This window comes from Lemur catta, chromosome 1 (assembly GCF_020740605.2).
Source record: "Lemur catta isolate mLemCat1 chromosome 1, mLemCat1.pri, whole genome shotgun sequence".
In the NCBI taxonomy this organism is placed as follows: Eukaryota; Metazoa; Chordata; class Mammalia; order Primates; family Lemuridae; genus Lemur; species Lemur catta.
In genome coordinates, this window is record NC_059128.1 from 49,119,562 (window position 1) to 49,125,561 (window position 6,000).

The following is a 6,000-nucleotide window of genomic DNA, read 5'->3' on the forward strand; positions in this document are numbered from 1 at the left end:
AGCCATTGAAGTTTTGAAAGAGCATCAAAGCTTAACAATACTATAAGTTCTAAGATGTCTGTTACTGAAGGACATCTAGTTTTTATGGTTATGACAACTTTTGGGAAAATATTTTGTCTAGCTACAAATTGTTGTAGTATGCTGAAATGTTGAAATGATTCTCTTAAAGTTTTAAAAATTTGACCAGTGTATTTTTTTTAGTGAAAACTCTAGGTCAATGATTCCAACTGTGTTAAGCTTTGATGCTCTATAGTTGTTGGATTTTTGTCACATTTTTCATTGCCCCAGTAACTACGAATGTGTATTTTAAAGTAGGTTTTTGAGAATATTATAAAAAATTGCCAGTATGTTTTCTTGTATGTGCCAGATTTGAAGTTGAAAAACATTATTATCTAGACAATGTAGAATGAAGGTTGCTGTTTTGAAATTTCTAAATCCTTTACATTTTATGTTTTCTGAGATACTTAAATCCAGTTAAACTTGGTTTTCTAAATTAGAAGGTCTTTTTTAATAAAGATGGAAATTAGCAACTGGAAACATTGGAAAACTTTCTCAACACACATCATGATGGATCACAGACTTAAGCCTAAGGCATGAAACTATAAGAATTCTAGAAGAAAATGTTGGAAAAATTCTTATAGACATTGGCCTAGGGAAAGAATTTATGAAGAAGACCCCAAAGGCAATCACAGCAACAATAAAAATAAATAAATGGGACCTGATCAAATGAAAAAGCTTCTGCACAGTCAAGGAAACTATCACAAGAGCAAACAGACAACTTACAGAATGGGAGAAAATATTTGCATGCTACATGTCTGATAAAGGGCTGATAACTAGAATCTATATAGAACTCACGAAAATCAGCAAGAAAAAATTAAGCCCATTATAAAGTGGGCAAGGGTCATGAACAGACACTTTTCAAAAGAAGACAGTAATGGCCAACAAACATCTGAAAAAATGCTCAACATCTCTAATCATCAAGGAAATGCAAATCAAAACCACAATGAGATATCGCTTAACTCTAGTGAGAATGGTTTTTATCAAAAATTCCCAAAACAATAAATACTGTTGTGGATGCGGAGGGATAGGAACACTCATACACTGCTGGTGTGACTGCAAACTAGTGCAACCTCTGTGGAAAGTAATATAGAGATACCTCAAAGAGCTAAAAGTAGAATTACCATTTGATCCAGCAATCCTATTACTGGACATCTCTCCAAAGGAAAAAAAGACATTCTATAAAAAAGACATCTGCACTTGAATGTTTATAGCAGCACAATTCACAACTGCAAAGATGTGGAAACAATCCAAGTGCCCATCAATACATGAGTGGATTAATAAAATGTGTTATATGTATGCCTTGGAGTACTACTCAGCCACAAAAAATAATGGTGATCTAGCACCTCTTGTGTTATCCTGGATAGAGCTGGAGCCATTCTTCTAAGTGAAGTATCACAAGAATGGAAAAACAAGCACTACATGTACCTGCATCAAATTGGTATTAATTGATCAACACCTATGTGCACATATAGTGGTAACATTCATCGGGTGTCAGGCAGATGCGGGGGGGGGGGGCGGGGATGGGTATATTCACACCTAATGGGTGCGATGTGTACCATCTGGGGGATGGACATGCTTAAAGCTCTGACTTGGGTGGGGCAAAGGCAATATATGCAACCTAAACATTCGTATGCCTCTAATATGCTAAAATAAAATAAAATAAAATAAGGAAAATAAAAAAAATAAAACTTTCAATACTTAAAAGTTGGATGTTAGGGAGCTTATGTATAAAATTTGGTCAGTGTGTATATACAAACGGCATACTGTATAAATAGTAAACAAGTATATTTGGAAGATTCTAGAGGTAAAATTAAAAAGCACTATAAATGTTAAGTTACAGCAGAGGTAGCTGTGAAAATTTAGAGCAAGAAACATTGATTTCAAGCTTTTGAGAGATAGATGTAAGGAAAAAAAAGTATCCTGAATAACTAGAATCAAGAGAGATTTTGATTTTTAAGATCAGGTATTGGCAAAGATTCAGGGTGAGCAGAAATATATACAGGTGATAGTCTCTACCAAATATAAGAATGGCACCAGGAGACTAACAAGTAAAAGTTTTAAACATATATGAGATATTTTAAAAACAGCTGTATTCAGTTATAGCCTACATACAACAAATTGCCTTTATTTAAATTTTACAGTTTGGTGAGTTTTGACCTATGTATACACCTGTGGCACAATCATCATAATTAAGATAATGAACATTGGTCATCACTCAAAAGTTCCCACTGTGACCATTTGTAATTTCTCTTTCTCTCCTCCTACCCCTTCACCCCATAGATAGGTCCCTGAGCAATCACTAATCTCTTTTCTCTCACTACAGATTATTTTGCATTTTTCTAGATTCTTATGTAAATAGAATCCTGTATGTATAGTCTTTTTAAATTTTATTATTTTGGTCTGGCTTCTCTAACTAAATACAATTATTTTGAGATTCATTCATGCTGTTGTATGTAGCAATATTTTGTTCCTTTTATTGCCGGGTTGTATTCCATTATATAAATATTGCACAATTTTTAAATTCAATCATTTGGCTATTTGGATTGTTTCCAGTTTTTGGCTATTACAAATAAAGCTGCTATGAACACTTATATGAATCTTTGTGTGGACATATGCTTTAATTTTTCTTGAGAAAATACCTAGAATAGAGTTAAACATAGGCTATGTTTAACTTTTTAAAAAACTGCCAAACTATTTTCCCAAGTGATATATTATTTTATATTCTGACCAACAGCAGGGGGAGTTGAAGTTGTTCCACATCCTTGACGACACTTGGTGTGGTTGGTCTTTTTCATTTTAGCCACTCTAGTAGGAATATAGGCATATCTCCTTATAATTTTAATGTGTATTTCTCTAATGATTAATGATTTTGGGCATCTTTTCATGTGCTTATTTTCCATTTGCATATCTTCTTTGGTGAAACACGTAATTTTTCTTTCTTTGTGCCATATTTAAGAAATGTTTGCCAAACTGAGGATCACTAAGGTTGCTTCTTATTTATAAGTTTTCTTCTAAAAATTTCATTGTTCTGTATCTTACACTTTAGCTTAAGATCTGTTGTCTGTAAATTTTTTATGTGGGGTGAAGAAAGGCATGAGATTAATTTTTTTTTAGACATATGGGTAGCCCCTTGCCCCAGTACCATTTGTTTAAATGATTATTTTGTTCTCATTAAATTTCCTTGGAACCTTTGTTGAAAATTAATTGACCATGTATGTTGGTGTCTATTTTTGTACTTGATATTTTTTCCAGTTGATCTACATGTTTATCTTTAACATCAATTCAACATTTTTTGAATAACAATAGCTTCAAAATAAATCTCAAAATCTGGTAGTGTTAGTTTTCCAATAATTTTTCTTCTTTTTAAAAGTTATTTTAGCAATTCCAGGTCTTTTGCATTTCCATTCAAATTTTTAAATTAGTTTGTTAATTTCCATAAAAATTCTTCCTGGATTGCATTGAATATAAAGACTAATATCCTAATAAAAACAAATCTTCTGACCCATGAACACATTTATGAATATATATCTTCATTTACTTAGGCTTTCTTTAAGTCCTCTCAGATAATTTGTAGTTTTTGGTTTTATCAAATTTATCCCTAAGTATTCCATTTTTTAATGCTATTAAAAATGTTTTCATTTTACCTTCTGATATTTTGTTAGTATTATGTAGAAATACAAGTAACTGTTTGTATTGGCTTTGAATACTGATATCATGCTTTTTTGTCATAAAATATACTTGTTTGATTTGTTCCTTTTAAAATTTATTAAACTTGTTTTATGGCCCAAGATGTTCTATCTTGATAAGTGCTCTATATTAATCTAAAATATTCTGTTGTTTTTGGCTGGAGGGTTTTTGAAATGTCATTTTTAGAATCAACAATTGGTTGACAGTATTGTTCTTTCATATCATTACTGACTTTCTATCCACCTGTTCTATAGACCATTGAGAGAGATATGTTGAAATCCCTGACGATAATTGTGGATTTACATATTTCTTCTTGAAGTTCTATCAGTTTTTGCTTCGTGTATTTTGAACTTTTGATATTAGCTGAATAGATGTTTAGAATTATTATGCCTTCTTGCTAAAGACCTCCTTTATTTCTGGTAATAGCTTCTCTTCAGTGACATTGTTTTGCATTGCTTGTTATGGCCGTTATCTTCTTTTTTATTTGTCTTTCTTCCTCTAATCTTTCTTATTATTTCCAGAATTTTTTTTTAAAACACAGATCTGCTTATGCAGTCATTTGCCTACAGAATAAAATCTAGATCCCTTAAAAGGATAGTCATGGCCCTTCACAGTGTACTCAAACCTACTTTGAGTCACTCTCACTAAGTATAGGGTGGTGGTATAAAGAGGAGGTTAAGAGCATTTCTGCCAGTTTGCAAATCTTGACTTCACTTATGAGCTGAGTGGCTAGGTAAGGTTAATTACCTTCCCTGTGCCTCAGTTTACTCATCTGAAAAGCAGACATAATAAGAACAATACCTAACCAATAGGATAGTTGTAACAAATGTGTTAATCCATATTAAGTTCTTAGAAAGGTACCTAGTACACAATAATCAACAAATGCTGGCTCGGACTCTCATGGTTATTAGCTGCATATTTCCTTTCTTGTAATATCCCTGTTCTTGCTGTACATGGCAATGATTGTGATACTTCAATGCCTCTTCTTTTTAGTCATTTGTTTTAGTCATTTGTATGCTGGACATCCTGCTATTATTATGTTAGGAAACTCTGGGTCCTATTTAAATCTTTTATTTTAGCAGGCAGTCACCCGGCTTAGCTTTAGCATGCAGATTCTGCCCTACTTTTGTGGGCTGTGGTTCCAATGAAAATTTAATTTCCAGAGCCTTGTGTTACTATTTTGATCTGCTTCATTTATCCTGGGACTCCCACTGGTTCCTGCTAGTGCCACCTGAGGGGCAAAAGCAGCTTCCCCTGGCCAGGCTGCCTGAAGCCTGTAGGTTGGGGTGGGGAATTTCATTCCCACCAGGAGGGAGAGGCTTCCCTGGCAGGCACTTGGGTGGTGGGAGTCCCCTTTGTGGTGCTTGGTACTCCCAGCCACCCTGTGTCTTTTATGGAGGGAGGAGGAGTCTCAGGCCAGTGGGGACAAAGAGGCTTTTGGGCTAGGCAATATTGTGGCAGGATTCCCCCTTGCCAATGCCAGTAGTGTCTCTAGGTGGAGAAATGGGTATTGTGCAGTGTGGACAGAGAAAGCTTCCTCTGGCTCTTTATGATTAGTGGAGCTCCTGACTGATCTCTATTGCTGGGGCTGGTATCTGCAGAGCTTGCTTGGTCTTGTCGGTGGGACCCCTCTTCCAACCAGGGCAGAAAGGAGCCTACCTGAGCTGCCTTCTGTTGCTAAGCAGGAAATTATGAAACAATAGGCCCGAGTCAACTTTTCCAGGTGGTTGGGGGGTTGTGAGACACCTTGCTACCCTGTACCTCTAGTCCTAGGGTCTCTAACATGTTTGCTTTCTACTTTCTGCTTTTCAGAGTTCTCCTTTGGTTGCCTCTTGTGTTATTTCCAGTGTTTATAGATGTACTTAGCAGGGTAGAAAAGGGAGAAACAAGTCTATGCCATCTTTTCAGGACTGGAAGTCTTGTTTTCTTTATTTGGAATGCCTCTTATTACCAGTATCTCCAACTTATGAGATCTTATTTATTATTCAAGTCCTAGTTCAGCCAATATATTCTCCATGAGAACTTTCTTGAATCTAGTGCCCACTCTCTTCCACATCTACTCATTGGCAAGCATCTGTCCCCATGGATTGTGCCGTCTTTACTGCTATTATGAGTACATCCTTCTTGCTCCTATCAAAGATTAACTCCTTCATGTGGGCACCAGATTCTATCCCTTCTTGCCTACTCAAGGACACAGATTTGTCAAATTTCTCCTTTTCCTCCTACATCTTCTTTTTTTGACCAAATTTCGTC